The sequence below is a fragment of the Notolabrus celidotus genome, chromosome 19, assembly GCF_009762535.1.
Source record: "Notolabrus celidotus isolate fNotCel1 chromosome 19, fNotCel1.pri, whole genome shotgun sequence".
NCBI classification, from domain to species: Eukaryota; Metazoa; Chordata; class Actinopteri; order Labriformes; family Labridae; genus Notolabrus; species Notolabrus celidotus.
The window spans coordinates 9,793,660-9,816,697 of NC_048290.1; the positions used below are offsets into that span (position 1 = coordinate 9,793,660).

The following is a 23,038-nucleotide window of genomic DNA, read 5'->3' on the forward strand; positions in this document are numbered from 1 at the left end:
TGTTTTAACTGTGCTTCATATGGAAATATATATTTCGCCCTATGACGGTCTGCTGGGTTCACATGTTCACATATGTGTGTGTGTGTGTGAGAGCGTGCCCGCACGAGAGTGAAGCACGAGTGTCCACCAGGTCACTGTGCTTTTGAGCTGAAACAAATGTTGGTAATTTCAATAAACTACAAGTAAAAAGGCATGGAAATTTCTCTTTCTGTATCGAAAACCTATCGAACCGAACTGTGGATTTTGTGTATCGTTGCACCCCTACACTAAAGTAAGCCAGAGTGAAGCCTTTGGGTAACTTACTATCTGCTATGAAACTGAGAATAACTAGAAACGGATAAATGTGTCCTTATCCAGGGGGCTGTAATAAAAAAATACATCACAATGATTGTCTGCAACGTAAACGCCACACTGAAAAGGAAGTCACAGCTGGAAGTCATTTAACGCTGACCACTTGCTGCTGCAGAATTACTGAAAAGCTGTCACCCATCCCCAGAGGGATACATCATCATCAGATAATGACAGTCGATGAATGTCAATGGGTTCTGGGATTGACCTTTGAATAATATTGTACTTCACATTGGGCTTTGAGATCCTTTTTAAGTGCATATAAAGACATACTGACTTTACTTGAATGTGTTTTATCTTTGCACCAAGACAGTCTTCAAATAAGCAGGGAGAATGTATTCAGTTGATGATCAGCTGTAAATAGCACGCACTAATTTAATAGACTGTTGCAGTTATCTTGCGACTGCAATGAACAACCCAGTAGGGGGGGGTTGGGCACATGATCAACGCCAAAATAATGAATCAATCTTCTGAAATCAACACAGGATGTTACAAGCTAAACAGTACCATATACAAGCTATAAAAAGGATTGATTTTGTAGCTGTAATGCCACTTCACTAATTTTGACAGCCGACACGCAGAACTGTTGATGGGCCTCAGGCATGTAGACGAAGGAACCAGCCACCAGCTTGAAAAAGTCTATTCAGGTGGATTATCTCCTCAACGCGACACTCACTGAGTCATATGGATTATGTATTAAATCAAACACTCGATGTGCTGCTGTGCTGGCAGCGCTTTAGTGTGAGCGCAAAATATCACCGGTGCATCTTTTCTATTTCACTGGACATTAGTAACAACAAAAACATGACTGATAAATGATACAGTGGTGAATTTTTACTGCAACACTTTTATTTGTGCCTTAGTCAGCAGATATATACTTTAAGAATTTTTTAGGACACCAGGATTTGGTGTTATGTAAATCCAAGGACACATAATGTACCAAAAAATGACACCCATTACAAGCTAGAGACATACTAAATGAATTTTATATTGGAGACACGTAGAGGCCTTCCCTCTGTACATACACCTTTGTTTGTTCTAATACTGGTTAATGGAAAGAGGCAGTGGGAAAGAGCCCTGGTGCAGATAGTCAGTATTTATTCTGAGCTCTGTGCATTTGCAAATTTAATTTCGTCTTCTGTTTTATATTCTGTGGAAATGCCAAATGTCATCATCCGAGTGGAGCTTCGCTGTGACAATAAGATGTACAGCTTAACCCTTCCAGCAAGGGACTATAAAGTAGTTGTATTTCAAGCACTATACCTCGCTGGGTTTAAAGGTGACCAGAAACAGAGATAAGGATCCATCATTATGGGTAAATAACACAAAGATGGTTATCAGGAAATAGTATTGTGACAGAAAGCTTAATACAAATAATCATGTTTCTTATCTCATCTGTTTACAATCTCAGTCATAACTCACAGTGGCCTTTTTTTAATGGAACAGGGTAATAAAACTGACCTGAAATACAGAAGAAAAACTGCTCCCATCCCTTGCTGTAGAATTGTTTTAATAGGTATGTTTTTCAGTTGTAGGACTGTGTGAGATCATGTTTTTGTTGCTGCCGAAACAAACCTACCCAATGATCAAGCCAGGGTACAATGGAGGGGGAAAAAAAGCATGTTATTGCCTGGCATGGCATGGTATCATATTGTATAGTTTCCTATGGTACCGTACTGCACCATACTGTATTCATAATGTACTGCACAAAATGGCATTGCATCACAGCCTAGTGTGTTGCATGGTATGGCATAGTATGGCATGGAATGGCATTGTGCCATATTGTCTTGTATCTTTAAAAGGGTTTGTGTATTAATATAGAAAATGTATAAGTGACAAAAATACTTACAAAAGATAACTACCTCACAAAACTTGAGAATATAACTGAAGTAGATAAATTGACAAAAAGCAAGAGATGGAATCCTACAGAATGAAAAAAAATGTTTCATTACTTGGCTTGGAACAGCTTGACTCATCAGCACATTCCTTAAAAACAAAAAAACAAATAAAAAAAAGGTACATCTGTTGTTTTTAAGTGCTTTGTCATGTTTATTTTGTTTAAAATAAAAGATGGTTTCCAATATTTAAACTCATCTACAAACAGTAGCAGATTACAACAAGATAACACTTTTTGATAGCATCATCAATAAATAGTAAATTGATCGTTAATTTGCTTTAGTTCACAGTTATTTTAATTTAAACAAACAATGCAATGATACATCTTACAGTTAATAATGTTTTTTAATTATTATTTGTTATGCCAGTTTGTTTACATATTTTAATGCATCATAGGAGACAACTGGTGATCATTATAACATTTAATGTACTGTATCAAGATTTTTTTGACTAAATTATCTGAAAACTTGATGATAATGTGTTTGAAACATGTAAACTCTCATTTTGAATACCGTCATTTGGATAGCTATGACAACACTGCAACAGATGATTTCAATTTTGAGTACTACTTTGTTAAACAGTTCATAAACAATTTGCAAAGCACCTTTGTTTATTATTTACACAGCTTATTATAACTGTATCAGCTGTATTATATAGTAGCAACAGATGCTTACAACACTTTAAAGATGATCATTGCATACTGGAGGATGCATATTAATTTTATTGGACGCTTTTATAGAGTCACAACTAAAGTTTATGATCGTAATAAATGTGTAATAAATGCTTTGTAAAGCGTGCAAGATTTGAGTGACTATTATACATTTTCAACTTATTGCAATAGTTATTGTAACTTACAGGCAGTTATATGCCTTACAAAGCATTTATAAATTAGATTGTAATGGGAAACAGACAACTCAAAGTCATAGAGAACATACTGTATATCTGAGTTTCAGCAGTTTCTTAGTTTTAATGATGATCATGAAAAAGTGTCACCAAAAACAATGATGGTGATCACTTTTTTATACTATATAAACATTTGACCTACTGTTATGCATCCATTCATGTATTAACCAGTAATCTAAATGAAGGAAGGTGCCTGCCCTTTTGATAATCCTGATAATTTACCTTCTCTCACTTACCTACAGGATGCATTTGTTACATAGTGACTGTATTGCTGCATCCTATTCTGTGCTTGCTTAAAACGCAGAGGTATTAATGTGATACCAGTATTATAATAAGCACACAAGGTCAGTGATCAGCTTTAACAAGAAAAAAAAATGTTGGTAAGAGTGTTTTCAGCATGTATTATGGGTGCATCTGTGAGGAGTGAAAGCTTCTCTCACCTGTGACCAACAGGGGGCAATGTTGCTCTGTGATTAAACTGATCACTTCACCCTGAGACTCCAGTGCTGACAAATCTATGGAGCACATACAGTGGGAAGGTTGACAAAAAAAAGAAAGAAAGGAAAATATAGCAAAACAAATGAATAAAACCACCAGAGGAGATATGTCTCGGGCAGAGCCAAATGACTTCAGGCAGCTTCATTTAAGGCGCTAAATCGGATTTTATGCTGAAATTGTTCAATAATTAGGGAATACAGTGAGGCCATCGTAAATGTCAGAGCAAATATATCAGCACAAGCTATCAGAGCCAGGTGCAGAGCCGCGAAAACACCACACAAGTCATTGCATGAAGCCCGTTTTCTATGTTTGCCTTGACCTCACCAGAAATTCCATCTACAACATATCTGTTTACTGGAGGGTGTCTGCACCCAGCATGTTTGTTGTTGCTGTTTGTGCATGTATGTATGCATCGACACCCATGTAGGTGTGTATGTTTTCATGCATGATGTATGTTTTGTGCTGTCGGTGTACAAGATTACTCAGGCCTTGCGACAACTAATGAAAATGCTTTTTATCTGCAAGACAAATGAGATGTTTTGTCAAAAAATCTCAGGGACATCATTTCAGTTTTAATACTCGTGCTTGGCAGAGATAAAGATCTTGATAAAGAGAGCTTCTTTCACTGCTAATTATTCCACCCAAGTGCAATAGAACAATGCCATAGCTCCCAAAGCTGAAGGTGAAACATTCACCCAGCATTTCCTGCAAAATTTGCGTTGGTACAACAATGACACCCCTTATCTTAAGAAAAGAGGAGAAGCTCTGAATAAAACATGAGGTCACACTTCTTTTTTATTTTTTAGAGCCTTTACAATACGTCAAACATGGTCAGAATAGCTAACAATCAAAGAGTCAAGAGATGAGTTCAGTTGGGAGGGACTCTTTTGAAGTCGTATCTCCCTGGCCAATTCTACATTCCTTTGAAAGGACTGAGGAACTACTGGACCATAGCGTGTCCATCCCTTGGTGGAATGTCTCTGTTTCTACTGTATTTATCTATTTACTTAATGGAGAGTGGGTGTCTTGTGTTATCAGCCAAGAGGATGGACTTTGTGAGGGGTGATTTGCACATCAATGCTCTCTCTGAGTGGCTACAGAACAATACGTTTCTTCTTCAAAAGCCTGCTGGTGTGCGTGATTGAAATAACGTCTTATTCCTCAGGGTTGTGATCGATGTTGGAATAATGTTCGGTGATACAAATTGTGGTTGTAGTATGTGGATCTGTGTCTTTGATGTCATACGCACTCATTTCAGAAGTCACTGTCGTGTCTGTGCTTTCTAATTCTAATCCTCAAATCACAGATCCTGGGCTCTTTGGTCAGGACTCTCGAGTAAGGGTAACAAAAGTCTAGCAGTCACCCGTATGATGCTATTTCATGGTTTTCATACACAATTCTCAACCGGAGTGTGACAGAACATTGGATGAGCTTTTTACTGGATTGGGGCGAGCCCAACAGGTGAAGGAAATCTTATATTAAACTCACAGATGAATTAACACAAGAGTCTGACAGGGTGAAACACAAGGTCTCAATCGGGAATGGGATTCTGTGAATGAAACTAGAGGGCCCAAAAGGTGTGGGATGGAAAAAGTATTTTTTCATGCCAAAAAGTAGCAAAAGATCAATATGGTACAGCTCAAATCAAGAACTCTCCTGGTAGGGGATTGTATCCAGAGTGTTGTCCTCAGAATACCAAAAAGGGTGAATATGAGTTTCAGGTTGCAGGGAGTGCGTTCATGGGGTTGAGGGCAGGTAGAGGGAACAGCAAGAGCTGGGAGCGTACTGAGACATTCACAATGGGTCATGGTGAAGAGGATTGTGGGGATCAGATTGGTGAGGTGCAATAAAGTCTGAAATCTTCTATCACAGCAACACAAAACCCAGTGCAAAAAATAAAAGATCAAGATACACCAAAGTACAACAGGAACATATTGTTCAGGATATGTGCAACTGACGATGTCAAAGGTCACTGAAAGGTCAAGAAATAATGCATTGATCATTTCAGAATTTCATCTCAGGCTGCTCTGACGGGGGACAGTTTGGAAAGTAAAAACTGTTGCCTAACTGCAAGGGCTGGCTTTTGCTTGAAATTAATATGTGAACTGAGGATGTGAGAGTTCAGATATTTACAACTTGGCCCAGTCGCAACATGAGGATTGTAAATGTGCCATTGTAGATATGGGAATTTCTCTCCTTCGTGTTGTATTTTATTTTGCAACCCTAGGAGCATAGCTCTAGAGTTTTACTTTTTTGCACACTGGTCTTGGCTAATATCTAACCGACCATCAGGGGAATTTCACAAATGGTTCCCTGAGGATGAAGTCATGTGGTGTTTATAGATTTAGACTCAGTCTCGTCTGTTTTTGTATGATGGTTTTGCTTCATCAGTCTTTTTTTTTTTTACATTTAAAATCACTGGCTTCTTGAAGACAGAGTTAAAAAAAAGAATCTAATTAATTTTAAATATTACAAGTTTCTCTTGCCAAATCAAACTGGGCATGTAAAGAAGTGTTAGCACACTAACATAATAGGAGTCCCAGATGTAATTTGATTTTAGAAATGAGGTTAGAATGCTAACACCCAAAACTTAAATCATTGACATGATTAACAGTCGTCCCCATCTAACATCAGAATGCAATTATTGTATTCATGAGCAATTTAACAAGCTCCTATTATTGTCAAAGCATCATTATATCTTTGTCTAGTCAAATGGAGGTGCTAGGATAGATTTAGACTCACAGTACTGCGCAGCTTTTGCGCCAGCTAATTCACGAAACACAAGCACAGTATTTAATGTTTCACAAACTGCATTGTGTAAATAGCATCGCTGTGCACCAGTGCTTGCATACACATAAATAAACCACTATGCATTTATAAGGAACATAATATGCCCCTTTCTATGCAAACTAGTCTCATTGCAAAAACACTCTTATACACCAACACTGGAGCTGACAACCACACATAGTTAGTGGTAAATTTTGTACTACTGTAGAGAGTTGGTGGCAGTTGTGCTGGAGTATTTATAAGTGCTGTCAAGCTCAAACTCTTGAGTGATCAAGAATAAAATTCAACCTCTAAAAGACCTGAAAATATTACATCTATACATAAAGTCTGCTAATATTATCTTGACACTTCTATTTACAAATGCAGGCTGTCATTACACACAATGCAGTTGTTTTGTTTTTTTCTTTTCTTTTTCATCTGAACAAGCTGTTTTTTGCTAGCTTGCACCAGGAAATAAGCTAAATTTCACAAACTTCCTTCACTAACTTTAAATCCACTGGCTCTTGGAAGACAGTGCCAAAAAACGTATTTCATTCATTTAATATATTTTAAATTTGTTGTTACAGCCCCAGCTGCTTTTTGTTTTTTTGGGCTTGATAGCATGCTAATATGATATACAGTAAGTCGTGTACTTTTATTTTAGAGCTAAAGGACAAATGTTAGCATGCTAACATGATTGAGGTCCAAGACGGAATTAAATGTTAGCATGCTAACATGCAAAATGCAGTGGTTGCCACGTCCAGCATAACAGAAGTTCAAGCGTAGATTTAGACTCTTGTTTTATGTTGTGTCCATTCACCCTTTCCAATGAATAATTGACAAGCCTTCTTTAGCCGAAGAAATTGCGGAGTACTGCTTTATTATTATTATTATTATTTTCACTGCTAATTTATAAAAGTACTAGCCGTCTTTAAATTTCAAGGCTTGATAGCAAATGTTAGAATGCAGACGTGATTGAAGTCACTAGTTTATTTTCTTTAAACAGCAAATGGTAGCCAATATGCTAAATTGTGGTGGATATTGTAAAACAGCAAATAGATGCACCTCACCATCTGTTTTTATTGTAATTGTGAGCACTTTGAAAATCTTACATTAGCTCAAAGCTTTTATTGTGTCCACAGCCACTCCGAGCTGCTAGCTTATAGATCTGTAGTCTTGTCTGTTTTTGTGTAATGCGTTCCTTTCTTCCCTCTGAGTTAACCACCAGCTCTCTTCATCTGCTGATACCATCCGAAAAATATTTGATTTCTCTCTTTTCATCACAGACTGAAAATAAAAGTGACGTCTGCAATTCCCCTGGAGAATATTCGCATATGGCTCATTTCCTGATTGTGTTTCACGCCTTCTGTATACAATATAAACAAGGAGCTGACAACCCAACACCCTGAATGGGGCTCTGAGTTGTTAGAGAACTCATCGAAAGTCATCTTTTCCTGCAGGTGAAGAATTAGATTCCTGAATCCATTTTATCGAGCACTGACATTCAGATTTATGAGGCTGTGCTGTGTTAAAAGCCCGACGATAGTAAAACAACAGTTTCCTGATGACACCGCTGCTTCACTCCAGGTGTTCACAGACCACATGCAAAGGCAGAGCATCAGCTTTACAGCAGAAATGCAAATTACAGGGTATCCAAAGGTCCTCACAAGCTGTTAGAAGCCAGTGGCCTGATATCATTAAATTTCACCTGGGAAGCTGGGATTATGCATGACTTTTTAGAGAGCAGAAATTCTCTGTGCAAGATTTACCTCACAAGACATAGCAGTGGGAGCACATCAGTGCATGGCAACCCATGGTGTCAGCTGTTTATTGTCTAGCAGCAGTCAGCCATCTTGCTGTCCTTGCTGTTTTTTTTTTTCCTTACCTAGGGTGAAATGCTGATGTTTGTTCCTTCTATTGCCTAGGATATAGTCGTACGAATCTGCAATTCAAATGCAATTATTTCCTCTGCTCTCTGTCGTTGGCAACTCGATTAGCCAATTACATTGGCGGTATCTTTTTTTATTAGAACTGCTTGCAAGTGAGGGACAAAATGTCAGTGGTTTCCAATGAGAGATAAATTCATTTTCAAAACATAATTGGACAAGGGCATGAGTGTGTTGTTGCAGAATGTGTTCAGGTCAAAATTGGAAATTTGAAACCCTTGAAAAACAATTTAAAACAACAAAGGACGTCGTTGACTCTTCTTTCAAACCCTATGTTAACACCTCAAGCTATTTTGTTCAATTCCTTCTCTTAAATGGCTTACTTCTAATCATTTCAGACCGGTCTACTCGCTATTCAAGGTGCAAAAAAATCAAATGACATTAAGTGTGTCTGCTTTTTTGACCTCTCGATGGTGACTCAGATTTATATTAGTACATGTGATGTACAGAGCAGTCTTATTGTCTTGGCTGCAGCACTTATACATGTATTGATCCGAATGCACCTCTGCCTCACACAGCATGAATCCGGAGCAGCGTCAGATAATAACCCTTTCCATCTCTGTCAAACAGCATGATGACTTAACCTTGCCACACTTGGGACTGCCAGCGAACTCCTTAGCCAGGCGAGCGAGGGCGAGATTGAGAGGGAAGTGTATTTATGTGCATGTGTGTGTGCGAGTGTGTGGGGGTGGATAGCTGAAAGAGTGACTGCAGCTTATGAGCAAGTGTCTGACAGTGAGAAACACCGAATCAGAGAACAAGTCCTCAGTCAACTAGCAGCTATTGATCCAGGTTCAACAGGCCGTCCAGAGGACCATTGATCTGAACCGCGACGCCTCTCATCGGTCATCATCCCAAGAGGCAGTGACATAGTGCAAGAAACTGTGTCCTAACAAGACATTCAGTCTCATATTCAGCCTAGCAGATTCTAAACTGTGAAAACATGAATTTAGAGGCTTTGAATTAAGTGTTAACATAAGTAAACAAAGAAAATGAGCTCAGGGTTTGTGGTCAACTCACCTGTCAGCTTCTGCATTTGTTCCCACAGTGGAGATGATTTACACTGTAGTTTATCCAATTGCCACAAAGATCACATGAATTGTCACATTGTGGTTTCTACTTGCAAGTTCCACATTGTTGCCTACATTTTTGTTTTTTAGTTTCTGCAACTGACAAAAATGATGTCAGATTCTTAATGTAAGCATCCTTTTAGACATTAATCTTTTGTTTTATTTGACAGTTTACAAGAAGAGGGCACGTTCAGACTAAATTGACTGGGGTGGCTTTGAGTATGTGTATACACACACACACACACACACACACACACACACACACACACACACACACACACACACACACACACACACACACACACACACACACACACACACACACACACACACACACACACACACACACACTCATGAATTGAAAGTATTTTTAAAATACCCACCAATCATATGTACTTAAACCTCTATCACCACTGTATTGTACGCTATATACCTGTTGTGGTTCCCTTCGTTTTTATTGGTGGTGGTCAGTTAGTCAGTTCATGCTAACACTACCGTAGGCTTAGCTTGACGGCCGTAGATGTAGCTGGCAGGGTGGCGATTGTATTGAAACTGCACATTGTTGAATGCAAAGCAAGTCTTCATGCAGGAGGACAGGAAAACATTTATTTTCCAATGCACACAAGAAACCACATACACACCCATTCAAAAAAGACGATCTTTGCAGCAATAATTGACATGTTTATGGCCTGGTTTAATAAAAAGTTGAGGTCCAAATAGCTAATTTCAGTATCAGCACAAACTGTATAGGGTTAATTTTTTTTACAACACGACAGCTCAGAAGATATCAAGATTACAAGTTTTGCCAATTTAAGGACATGGTTGGCTAAACTGACAGGTAGGCACCCTATAGCTGTTAGCAAAGAGGCTAAAAGCCTGCCTCTTTACCTCACACTAGCTCGATACACGTTAGGTTGTGTTCAGCAATTCCAGTATGGCACTGTCTGATGATGGGCTTCAAAACAGCGCTTCAGGAAAAGATAGGGGACATCACGGATACTACGTCCATTAATTACACAGACTATGGTAATAACACAGTCCGTATAGTTATAGTTACTCCCACCTCTGTCAAGGCACACAACCAGTAAAAGCTACAGATTTTGGGGTGGCATCTTGGATGGCACATCCAATTTCAAAGGGGGCCCATGCCACCCTCTGGACATGCCCCTGTTTATAGGGCTACATTTTAAGATTGGCACTTTTGAGTGCCACATCCTCCATTAAAAACAGTTTCAAACCTTACATTTAATGCATATTAAAGCTGGTAATTAGACATTTATTAATCATATTCATTTTTGTTTCTAAAGTGCCAGGAAATCTGGGAAAATCAACAGGTAGATTTGGGGAGATAGAATATTGCTATTGTTGTTTTTTACAAATAGCACTGCATTTGATAGGATGAGACATTTATAAAGAACAATGCAGCTAAAATTTGAGAAAAGTCTTTCATTATGTCCAAAAATGACCATCAAAGTTATGATTAACACTTATGTGTTTGACTAAATAAAAAAAAGAGAGATAAATCTTTCTTATAAGTGATAATACTCCAAATGCTCTGTGTAGTTGGATGGTATTCTGTGTCAACACACATTCACATAGTGATGATTTGCTAACAGCAAACATGTTTAAACCTTCAGAAAAAATACATGTGATGCAGATATTTCAGTGGTATTCCTTTGTAAGTGCATGGAGTAGATCTATGTATATATATATATATTATTTTGAAAGGATCTGCATTGAGTCAGCCATATTTGCTTCAGGCTTCACTTAATGCAAGCTTCATCAACATCAAGGTCTGCATTAGTTCTAGCAGGGTTGCGCACTACCTTAACTCACCATGATCATCCAGCTTTGAATATTCCCACAATGCATCAAGACTAATTATATTCGCGCAAAACAATTACTCAGGGTTAAAAATTTCAGTCACCTTTCACTCAAGTATTACAGCAGCGGCTGTTTATGCTGTTTCTTACACCAGCTGTAGAGTTTATATCAAGTAATGGATTTTTTTAACACCAGACTCTCTCTCCTGTCCATCTCTGTCTACTTGAGTCAGAGCTTTTCGCTCATTTTACAAATATGTCTGCTTCAGAAAAGACATGTTTTGTTTGTTCTGTGGAGCTCAGTGCAGCTGCCAACATGGCACGACTTTGAGATGTTAATATCCAGTCTTCAAACCTTGGAAATTGCTACTGGCTCACTCAGTGGGAATGCAGACAGAGGGACGATTGCATCTGTTCAAGTCATTTATTACCACGGTGTGCTCACACAGAGACACTAACCTCTGAGTTTAGCTCAATCAGACAGTACAGGGATAAAAGAAAACACTCTGACAAGTGTGGTGCTATGCCTAGTTTTAAACGTGATCTAATGCTGATTGTTTTAGAATACACCCAATAATAGAAATGCTGAAAATGTTAAATATATGTGAGGGTTAAGTGTTAAGCAATGAAATCAGAGTTAGAGTCAGGTTTGTTGCTGAGCAGGTTTACACATTCAAGACATTTTTCTTGGTGATTTGGTGCAAAACAATGAACACAGACGTAGAAAATTGAGCAGCTGCTATTGAACATCAGAACTCTAACTGTCAAGGGAACTTGAACTGAATGATATAAACTAACAATAAAGAATAAGAGTATAAAAAACTGCAATATGAATAAAAGGTGTTATGACAGGCTTTACAGGTTTACAGGAATATGCAAAATGATGGTGAGTGCAAAACACTTCACATTTAAAATGTAGAAACAGTATGAAGTGTCAACAGATGGAACTTTGGTCATAACACTTTCTTTTTCAATTTTGTGCACTCCAATATGCAAAACAAACAAGACAGTGTCATGTCCAGAACTCACTAAAAGAAGCCAGATTAATAAGTATTTACTATTATTGTTTTTCACTCATTGTATTGCTGTTTATTACATTTTATAAGATTAACCTTACAGTCATATTTCAGGTCAAGCATCTTAGAAGTGTAGCTTTTGAACAGCATTTCATATCTAATGGTACGTTGAAAAATCCATGCATGTGTATGGGTGCATATACACCTTTATGCTAAAGTAGATGCTACCAGTAGTGTTGTAGCTCATGAGTACAGTACTGGGACTTGTCTGACTCAAGTCCTGATTTTCTGGTCTTGTGATTTGACTTGGACTCAGGCACTGATGACTCAGATTTGGACTCAATTGACTGCATTCAGGCCTTGACGATGGAAAGCAGGACTTGAACTCATTTTTATTGATAAAGACCTATGAATTATGTACTTATGTACATTTTATTAACATGAGCTGACATGATTTTTGCATGTGGGTTAACACGCTAGCTCTTGACTGGCGACAGTTTAAAGAAGCGCCACAAATCACAAGTTATGCTTTCAGACAATTTACAGAAAATCTAAAGAAGAGCGGTGCAACTTGCTTTAAATGTAATAGAACCAACAAATAGAAGACATGGACAATCTCAAACTTTAGATGACATCTGCCTAGTATACAGCTGCTGCAGTCACTTAGATTGTTGGAAACGGTAACGTTACAATGCCTCTACCCATTGATGTCTTTGTTCCGTGGCAAACGTGTGCACCTCATTCAATGGCGCCATGGTTTTGCACCATCTGATGGTGCATCCTGCTTCCCTGGAGGGGGTAACCTAGCGTAGTGTAGCAAAACTGAACGCAGCTTGGCTCATGGGATTACAATATCATGTGAGAACTCTACAAGATCATTCAGGAGCAACGAGATCAGCCAATTCAACAATGTAGATATATTAACAACAGGTTAGTATGGTAGAAGTTCTACCATGAGTGAAAGCATTTGGTTTAGGTATGTATAATGTTTATAACTATGTTCTGCATTGCTGTGCTGTTACAAAAGACAACTGCAAAAACTTGTGACTGACATGAATTAAAGATGTGTGGCTGTTTTGTAGTAGATAAGAATGTATCCATCATCTGTAATATCCATACGATATGATATGCAGTGAAGAGTCTGTACATTATGTTTTGTTTTGAAACTGACCAGATGCCCTTTGTTGTTTTCGTGTCTCACTTTCTGTCTGGGTCGATCTGCTCTGCTCAGCTTGACATGTGGCCGACACAGACTGCATCACAGATAAACTCAGCCTGCTTCTTTCGCAAGGCAGAGCAGAGCAGAGAGACACATCTGGCCCGGATCTGAGATGCACCACAGAACTCTTCATGAAAACACGAGCAATGACTAGAGTGGGCAGGGATCAGCTCCTGAGTGCACGACACTGATGGAACGCGGCGTACACACTTCATTGATAATTTAAATCTCCAGACATGGTGACAAGGTCAACACTGGCCAAACTACATTAACAACAAAGTAATTATCTCTCTCTTCTGTTTTCTGGAAATTACATTTACTTTACAGCCCAACTGCTTTGTTGAATATGTCATAGAGGTAACTGACTCACTGCCTGGATCAAATGGACAGAATACTACTGTTATCGTCTTTGGTGGAAGCTTGGTGCACAAAGCGCTAGACTTCTGCACTCTTACTGACCTTTTAAATACCATATTTAATATTCAAGCATTCTAATTCATTCAGCATGCACATTTATTAGACTTGCCTGGTATGTTAATTGAATGCTACTGTTTAATATGTATATTCATAAATGTAATGCTGTCAGCCTTACGTTGCTGGCTGATTAAGTGTCAAATTAGCTGTTTGCAATGAAAGGTTGTGTAATATGTGTGCAGTTCTTTTACCTTTAAACTCAGGCATCTTAATCAATCAATCAATCTTTATTTATATAGCGCAAAATCACAAACATTATCTCAAGATGCTTTTATTAACACAGAAGGTCTAGATCCTACTCTATATTAGATTATTAACAAAGACCCAACATCAAGACAGGGTAAGACTCAGTCATATCTCATCTTATTCCACCATGAGTAGAGCATTTTTCAGCATTTAGCAAGTTACAGTGGCAAGGTCAAATTTCCTTCAACAGGCAAAAACCTCAAGCAGAACCAGACTCATATTAGACAGCCATCTGCCTCTGTGACTTCATATCCTATCCACTAATGACCTCTTCTTGCAGTTTTTTTCTTCCGTTGTAGAGCACTTTGCAGCAATTAGCAAGTTACAACAACAAAGATAAAACTTTTTTAACAGGTAGAAACTTTGAGCAGAACCAGACTCCTGTTAGACAACCATCTGCCTCTGTGACTTCATATCCCATCCACTAATAACTTCTTCTGGAAGTTTTATTTCCCTGTTAAAGAGCACTTTGCAGCATTAAGCTTGTTACAGCAGCAAGAAAAAATGTCCTTTCAACAGGCAGAAACCCAGAGCAGAACCAGACTCATGTTAGACAACCATCTGCCTCTGTGAGTTCATATCCAATCTACTATTAACCTCTTCTTGTAGTATTCTTCTTATGTTGTTGAGCACTTTGCAACATTTGGCAAGATCCAGCAACAAGGAAACATGTCCGTTTAAAAGGCAGAAACCTTGAGCAGAACCAGAATCATGTTAGAAAGCCATCTGCCTCTGTGACTTCATATCCTATCCACTAATGACCTCTTCTTGCAGTTTTTTTCTTCCGTTGTAGAGCACTTTGCAGCAATTAGCAAGTTACAACAACAAAGATAAAACTTTTTTAACAGGTAGAAACTTTGAGCAGAACCAGACTCCTGTTAGACAACCATCTGCCTCTGTGACTTCATATCCCATCCACTAATAACCTCTTCTGGAAGTTTTATTTCCCTGTTAAAGAGCACTTTGCAGCATTAAGCTTGTTACAGCAGCAAGAAAAAATGTCCTTTCAACAGGCAGAAACCCAGAGCAGAACCAGACTCATGTTAGACAACCATCTGCCTCTGTGAGTTCATATCCAATCTACTATTAACCTCTTCTTGTAGTATTCTTCTTCTGTTGTAGAGCACTTTGCAGCAATTAGCAAGTTACAACAACAAAGATAAAACTTTTTTAACAGGTAGAAACTTTGAGCAGAACCAGACTCCTGTTAGACAACCATCTGCCTCTGTGACTTCATATCCCAACCACTAATAACCTCTTCTGGAAGTTTTATTTCCCTGTTAAAGAGCACTTTGCAGCATTAAGCTTGTTACAGCAGCAAGAACAAATGTCCTTTCAACAGGCAGAAACCCAGAGCAGAACCAGACACATGTTAGACAACCATCTGCTTCTGTGAGTTCATATCCAATCTACTATTAACCTCTTCTTGTAGTATTCTTCTTCTGTTGTAGAGCACTTTGCAACATTTGGCAAGATCCAGCGACAAGGAAACATGTCCTTTTAAAAGGCAGAAACCTTGAGCAGAACCAGAATCATGTTAGAAAGCCATCTGCTTCTGTGACTTCATATCCCATCCACTAATAACCTCTTCTTGTAGTTTTCTTCTTCTGTTGAATATGCAGCTCACTAAAAACCCAGCAAACACATTCAAATAATTATGTTAGCCAATTTTCTTTTTACAGACTTTTAAGTTATTTTATTGATCTTGTGAAAGTCGCCCCAGTAAATTCCACAATATCTGCAGCACTGTGTGTATCTGCTGCCTTCAGTCCTCCTGTGTGTTAGTGTTTCTGTGCTGTCATCATAGCCTACTCATCTAAGGAACACAGTAATAGCAATGGCCACCAGAGTCTCTGTAATTCCCAAGTCTAAAGCATTTTATTGGACCCACTGTACGTCCAACTTTTATAATGCCATTTGTTTCAACATTAACAGCTGTAAATACTGGAGAGTCCTTTTATGTCCAGGATCGATGCACGCGGTGCGGCCCTGTCATTAATCATGGACGCTACCTTTTATGAAGCAATCTCACTTTATTCATAAAGGATAACTGTATGGCTCCATTAAGGTGTCACGCTATTTATCTTCCTTATAACCTGCCCATGGCATTACAAAGTGTCTTGGCTTGCTACACTCTCTCTCTCTCTCTTTCTTGTCTCCACTCCATTTGTCCCTTTGCCCTCTTTCCCATATAAAATAATTGGAAATACATGGAGGCTGTAACAAGGGGGCAGTTTACAGGCGATAACAAGGAGGCAGTAAAAGGGAAAACTGGTCATTTGTGGAAGTTGTGAGTCTGTGGTAGCTTACATGGGAGCATTATTTTAAAGATAAGGGGGTTGTAAGTATGGTGGAGCTGGAGAACTTTAGAATCAATGAAAAAATGATGCAGGATTCAAGCGTATAGAAGTCAAAGTACCACATGTGAGCGTATCTTTGATCGGAAAAAATGGGCCTACATTTTTTAAGCCTTAGGTTTGCATTTGATGTGCTTCCATATTATAAGGACGGGGTGGTTCTGGTCTTTAATACAGGATTAAATCCATAATTAAAAATGCATCAGATCTGCCTTCAGTATCTCAGGCAACTGTCTTAATACAACCCACCACACCACCCCTGGACCAGTTAGGTTATAAAATATACAGTATGTGATTTATCACATCTGAGCTTATGCCAAGAGCTAGCTGGGAAAAGCATGTTTTATGAATGTCCAACCCCAGAGTATTTGATGAACTGGTGGGTCACTGTTTGATCCTTTGGCAAAGGCTGGGCTTAATATCATCTAAGCATGTTGGCAGAGCCCTGGAGGAGACGCCACTGTCTCACCTCTTAGAGACTCATTCTGGTCATTCTTGGGTGCTAAATAGAAGCATTGATTTCAGCAAATCTGCAGAAACAGTCTCATTTTGAAGACGTGACGCTGTGTACATGGAAGGAGAAGAAAGTATGAAAATAACCTAATTACTCTGGTTATTTTCTATTAAAATGACTTTGAGATACAAATAATTGTATTTCCTTTTTTTCTTTTTGGGGAAAACCAACATTTTAATACTGCAATGAATTTTGAGTGCATTGTTTTACTTCTTCAGCAAACTGAAGGACTCAACAGTCATACATGAGCGAACATATGTTCATTACTTTGAGAATTACAGAAAAAAACAACTCCCTCGTTAGTGAAAAAAAGAGGACCTCTCTTTCTCGACTTAAACCCAATGAAAACACAGACAAATCTCTTACTTCTACTACTTTGGAAGTGTTTCTGCGTATATTTTAGTTTATTTTTCATCAATCCAAATGATCATCCATCATGCAATTTCTTATTAAATTGTTTTTCCGGCTGGCTGAGCGATACACAACCTCACTGCTAGACTCCAAATTTGTTTGTGTGCAGGGACACGTGTGCAAGAGCTGATTTCTCCTGAGAAAAACAAAAATATTTTTCTCTCTGGATGGGGATTAAAGGCTATTCTGGCTGCCGTAGGCTTAACTTACTTGCAATCTTACAGTAAATCATACTTTATGTTTCCTACTGTATTTTCATCAAAGACAGATGGAGGTTCGCTGAATGCTGATACAATCTTGATAAATATTGAGCTTATACAAGCAGTTTCCTGCAGTCGTGTGCTTTTTCTTGAAGGCAGTACAATAAAAAAAGCTATATTTATGAAGGAAATCTTGGCTTTTCCTGCATTATTTAGCAACATGAGTCTTTTTTTCCCTTATCATCTAATACCTTTCATTGCCTGCTAAAGCACTGATGTCTTGAAGGCATGTGCAGTATCTTCACTGTACAGTCTATCTGTGTAAATGATAGAGAATAGGTGGCTGGGATCATGTGAAAAGAGTAGGCGTGATTGATAGAAAGCTTGACATTTCTTGATTAGTGTGGTTCACAATGGATGCTGACAAATGCTCCATATTTCTGTGAGCATGAAGCAGATATCATGTTTGACATGTTTCAAATGCCTTTTGTGCATGGGTATTGGCAGATAGAACATATCTGAAAACATTCAATGGTATTTTCTGGTCTATTGGGTATAAACCCATACATGGATAATCTATGTAAGAGAGAATTCAGGATCCTTCAACTCTAGGATATTTTTTACTTCAAAGCTAACAGAAAAATGTCCACAAGAGACCTAAGAGAGAAAGTATAGCAACTGCAAGCTAACAAATTCAACTACTGTAAGAGTTATTAACTGATTACAAAACCAACCAAAGAAATGACTAATGCCTCTATGACTACAAAAGCAAATACAGTAATCAGACTCAATTATGTCTATAAATGTACTTTACCCCCTGTTATTACTGCAGTCTTCGTCAAGACGAAGGGAACTACAACATTCATTTTCTTCACATTTCTGGCAGCAAAGACTCTGAGTAAATGGTGTGCATGGCTTGTAAAGTAAGCAAATGGGAATATTTGGTAAGTGGGGTTGTAGATGAGTCACCAAACCTTGAGTCGAAGTGGAGTCTTGGGTCTCTCTTGGTCAATTCATCAAAGAAGAGTCCATATTGAGTTCAAGACAAGCCCCCATTGCCTGAGGATTTAGAAAGAAGACCACGGTTTGGACCTGGACTGACTCTGAGAGACCTTTTGGATGTGTGGAAAAAACATTCCACTTATCAACATTAAAATATGAAAGAGATAGATAACTTGATTTTCTACTTTTTGCAGGCAAAAGGCAGAAATGTGTCTTTGTCTCTTTGTGTGTGCAAATATAAGCCATAGAAATCATAAGACACATATTAGAAACACAGGGTAACCCATTACACAAGGATCATTTCTTAAAGCATTCAACACATTTGAAAATGAAGCACATTCAGAATTAAAACCAAACATGGCTACATCATTAGAGGGTACAAGGTTATTAAAGTAACAATACAAAGCGCTTTATGTGCAGTATGAAGCAGCAAGCTGACTTTGAAATATTGTGAATATAACTAATCCTGAAAAATATTTAAGTCAGGATCGCTCTCATCAAAAGAATAAATTATTTCCATGCAATAAGTTATATTTGGTAGTATGGTTCTGTTCTGGGAGCTCCCCTGCTTTTCCATGTCTCTATGTGGAATGCTAAAGCCTGAGGTGGGGAGAGCACACCACCCCTCTCTTTCATGTGCATACATGAAAAGCCAAGGCAGGGAGAGCAACAGCAGCACAGTCCCACAGGGGTACAGAACAGAGCAGGCATCAGTGGCAATACTTACGACACTAGTAAAATGTGATACAGCGTATCAGGAGGAGCTGGGGTGGAGGTGGGTTTGCAAAGCAGTTTGAAGGAAAGCAGGAAGAGAAGGCAGGATGAAGACGCTCAAAAAGAACACTCATCTTGATATATGTCAATTAGGTCTTGTCACAACTTTTAACATCACCACCGCTCATGGTTCAAGTTCCTTTGTAGCGACCGGTAACCTAAGGTTTCAGTCACCTGCTCCACTGCAGTTGCTAATATTGCTGGACAGTATCCAAAACAAAAATTGTCAATGGTCCAATTTAGCATGCTAACTGAATCTAACATTTTAGCTGCATTGTTTCGATGCATACGTGTGGTCAGTTTGCCTCTGGTGTTGCCCATGTTAGAGAAAGTTAACAACCGTTTTCAAGGGGTTGTCAAGATGTTTTGTCCAATCAGAATCAAACATCTTACACAGCCGGTCATAAGAGAGACGGGTAATAAGTTACATTACTCACTACAGCAATAAAATAATCCGAATACTCGAACAGATTACTTTGTAACATGTTGTTACCAATGCTGCTCATCACTGATTTGTAAGTCTGAGTCCTCGTCCATATGCAGAAAACACTTAAGTCCACTTCTGGGTCAACAGGGCTGGAATCCAAGTCCAGTTATGAGTCCTGAACTGGAGTCAGACTGGAGTACTGAGTCCTAATACACTGTTGGTCAGAAAACATTGCACATGTACAGGCAGATTCAGCAAAAGGATATGTTTCACCTCTACAGCACCTCACTGTAGCTTTAAACAAGAAATGAAAGCATGATTATCATGTCCTCTGGTCAGCCTCACATATCTGAAATGCACCCCTGCTGAATATGTGCAAAGATACATTCAGTTAGACTTAAAAGGCAGTCTAAATGCTGCATGCTGAAACTGATCTGCAGAGTTACTCAATCAATCACGCTGCTTGAGTATAATTACTCACAGTGCATGACTGAAATTAGAAGCTTCAGATGCTGTGCACACAATATTCCTCCTACTGAAAGATTTAGAGAAAGGGGAAGATATAGGTCATCATTCAGGCACACATTTATGTAAGTTTTGATATTACAAAAGATCCATGCCTGTGCTTAAATTTGCATTAAAATTTTAATGCTGACAAGAGAAAATAAAAGTGATCTAAAAGATGAAGATGAAGGCACGTGTTGTCTGCAAATATATCTTCATGATCTTTGAGTCATTTCCTTTGTCATTGCGTAGAATCTACAATTTTCCACAGCTATGTAAGAGGTACATAACAGTTACACTCCACACACAAGACTCTCCATTCTTAAGTATGCTATTAGGAGCGCCATGCTTCTGAAGGTCACCATGACCAAACAGCACTGTCTCCTTTTTCAACCAAACATCAAGGGAAAACTGTATACAGTTTGTCAAAGTGGCCAAATGGAAAGAGATTCTCTTGTGACAAAGACATGACAGGTTCAATCAGCGGATCTTTTCATCAACACCCATGTCTGTTTTTTTCTATTTTTTTAGTGTCAGGCTGAGAGAAGAACTCCTAACCGCTCGTTCATCTCAATCAGTGTTCAACTTCAGGTTAGAGGACCGCGTCTCTGAAAGGAGATCTAACATCATATATCTTAAATGAACTAAAACTTTGCAGTTACAAGAGAAATGTAGACAAAATACTGTCTGTACAGTTTTGAGATGTGAGTATGGATGGATTAGCTGCTTTTGTTATTCAGTCTGGCTTGGCTTCTTTTTTTTTTTAATGAGACTGGTATAGAATAATAAGTAGGCCTTTAGACTTTATGTGTCTGATACAGTTTGCATATTAATGCAAAGGAGTCTTTAGATTCGACCAGCTGTGGGACTTAACTTTAAATAAGTTGAAGCAGTTCATGATAAGGTAGATTACAGTGGCAATATTACATATGAAGATTGGATAGAACTTGTTTTCGAAGCTTGAAAACTCCAAATTACAAGCAACTTTATCCTCTTTTAATTGTCCTTGAGTGATCTTTACCCGTTTGTTATCATTTACCCTTCCCTCTCTTGTATTTTGCCTTACTTTGTGTCTTCTTGCTTATGTGATAGTGTGTCCCACCTCTGTTGTTCTCACCTGTGCCTTATATTTCTCTCCTACAGGTATTTCATTTTTTTTGTTTCTGTTCCAGTTTAGGCCCCCTACACACTCCTCCTCCACTTGTGCATTTGTCCTCCACATTTAGTGCCATCCAAAACCTCTCAGTATGGAGTGGAGTTGGGTTGTTAGACCCTCAAATGGCAAGTGTGCTCCGATGCTGGCTCACAGACAAGGTGTTCATCGTTTGTCACAAAAGACATTCATTAAAGTTCCATGTCGTAACCCGCACCTGCATAGACTGCTTTTATCAAGACAAAAATAATACAGTCATACAGAAGTAAAATTCTTAAAATAAACAATATATTCAGATTATAATGATCCTTATTTTAGTAGATACATCAATTAAACAATCAATCTTTATTTATACAGCGCCAAATAACAAAAAATGTTATCTCAAGACACTTCTACAAACAGAGCAGGTCTAGACCACTCATGTTAAATTATTAACAAAGACCCAGAATCAAAACAGGATAGACTCAGTCTTATCTCATTTTAATCCACCATGATCCAAGCATTTTGCAGCATTTAGCAAGTTACAGTGGCAAGAAAAAACTTCTTTTTAACAGGCAGAAACCTTGAGCAGAACCAGACTCATGTTAGACAGCCATCTGCCTTGACAGAGTTGGGGTTGGAAAGAGGGATAGAGGAGATGAAGAGAGAGAGGGATGATTGTGGTGAGATGGATAGCAGTGGTTGTAGCCACTGGAGTCTGGCCCGTCCACAGCAGCAGGCCACCTACAGCTGTGACTCAAAGGAACCTACAAGCTCAGGGACTCCAGAAAGGCCTATGATACATATTATAGTGTTGGATGTCGAAACTAAACTTCAGCAAAGTTTTAAACATGTGATCCACAAATTTATTCTGCGGCTTCTCTAAGTATCTCATTCCGATAACTTCACAAGGCTTAGCCTGAACCTGACGTGAGGCTCTTCTGTCCTATTTTGACAATGCTTAAGGACAAGCCCACCCAACTGAAGAGAAACTCTGCCTGGCATGTCTTTTGAGGACATGCCCACGTTGAAGCTCTTTAAAATTGTCCCTCCTCTGGAAAGTCCATTTCACCGCTTGGCTTTTTCCACAACTCTGAGTATGTCTCAGAAAGTTTCTCCCAAGTGTTCATCAGGTTGTGAAAGGAAGTTGGCTATTTTCTCTTCAAAAAGATGAAGGGGACAGGAAACAGTGATGAGATTTTTGTTTTCGGAACAACAGCCACAACGCAGCTGTTTGTGCCCACCACTTTACTGATGAAAAAGACGCCAGCTTGAGCTGGATTTGCGCCCCAAAAGTTACTGAAATCTAAGGCTGTCCTATCTATAAAGACCTTCCAAAAAGGCTCAGAACCACAAGTTGTAAGTAACATTCTAACACCACGATAAAGTAACGATAGCTAATGTATAATGAGGAGCTAACGTGGGCGCCAACGGCTAGCCTCAGACGTTTTCTGTGGAGGCATAATTTTCAGGTCGTTTCATGACTGCAAAGCTGTGTGAAAAGTAACACCC

At 38.7% G+C, this 23,038-nt stretch overlaps 1 protein-coding gene across 1 annotated transcript in view; it reads right to left on the reverse strand.

Annotated features, from left to right (window-relative positions):
* Positions 1-23,038, reverse strand: part of LOC117830879 (astrotactin-2-like) — a 484,162-nt gene that overhangs the window by 424,335 nt on the left and 36,789 nt on the right. The window contains exon 2 of the mRNA XM_034709203.1: positions 18,662-18,746. The gene's annotated coding sequence lies outside the window, so the exon portion shown is untranslated. The remainder of the gene's footprint in view (positions 1-18,661; positions 18,747-23,038) is intronic.